Here is a 761-nt window from a genome sequence, read left to right as displayed (position 1 = left end):
CTGGCAGTAACCCCTCAGTTTTAGGGTCTCCCTTCCCCAGGGAAACCCCCACCCTCTATCCCCACCTTGCCTCAGTATAAGGCTACTGCCAGTCATTGTCTAGCCCCACGTCCTGGGGCAGGCTGCAGTATCAGCCAACTCATCACTGGCAAGGAGGGTTTGGACCTGCTGCCTTGGCCTATCCCTGGGCTGCCTCTGCAACCCCCCAGTACCTGTTAGCCCAATGCTAGGCCGCAGCCTGGGGCTTTCTAGGCTGGAGTTCCCCAGCTCCTCTGCCTTTCCCCAGCCCTGCTCCACTCAGGTACCTGGTCTATCTCCCTGCAGCCAGGCCCAGCTCCCTCTATAGCTAGAGAGAGACTCTTTTGGGCTTCTCACTCACAGCCTGTTATAGGGGTCAGCTGGGCCTGTTTGGGGTGTGGCCCCAGCTGCAGCCACTTCCCCCAATCAGCCCAGCCTAAAAGCTGCCTTCTCCAGCCCCAGCTCCCTCCCAGGGCTGTTTTTAACCCTTCAGGGCAGGAGCAGGGGACCACCCTGCTACACACCCCCACCATATACAGATGCAAGAGGCCTGCTGGTGAATTAGAACATGGTGGCAGATAAATGCTGCCGCTTCTGCTGGATGCAGTGAGAATATAAGAACATAGAAACTCTAGATCTCAGGCAAAGGACTCGTGCTGAGACAGGGTGCTGGGGCAATTCCTGCTTCCTGGTAAGCAAGCGGTTGACCTCAACTCAGTCTCCTCTTTCCATTGCATAGGTGC

The sequence above is a fragment of the Mauremys reevesii genome, linkage group 10 (assembly GCF_016161935.1).
Source record: "Mauremys reevesii isolate NIE-2019 linkage group 10, ASM1616193v1, whole genome shotgun sequence".
Taxonomy (NCBI): domain Eukaryota; kingdom Metazoa; phylum Chordata; order Testudines; family Geoemydidae; genus Mauremys; species Mauremys reevesii.
Note: the sequence above shows the minus strand (reverse complement) of the source record.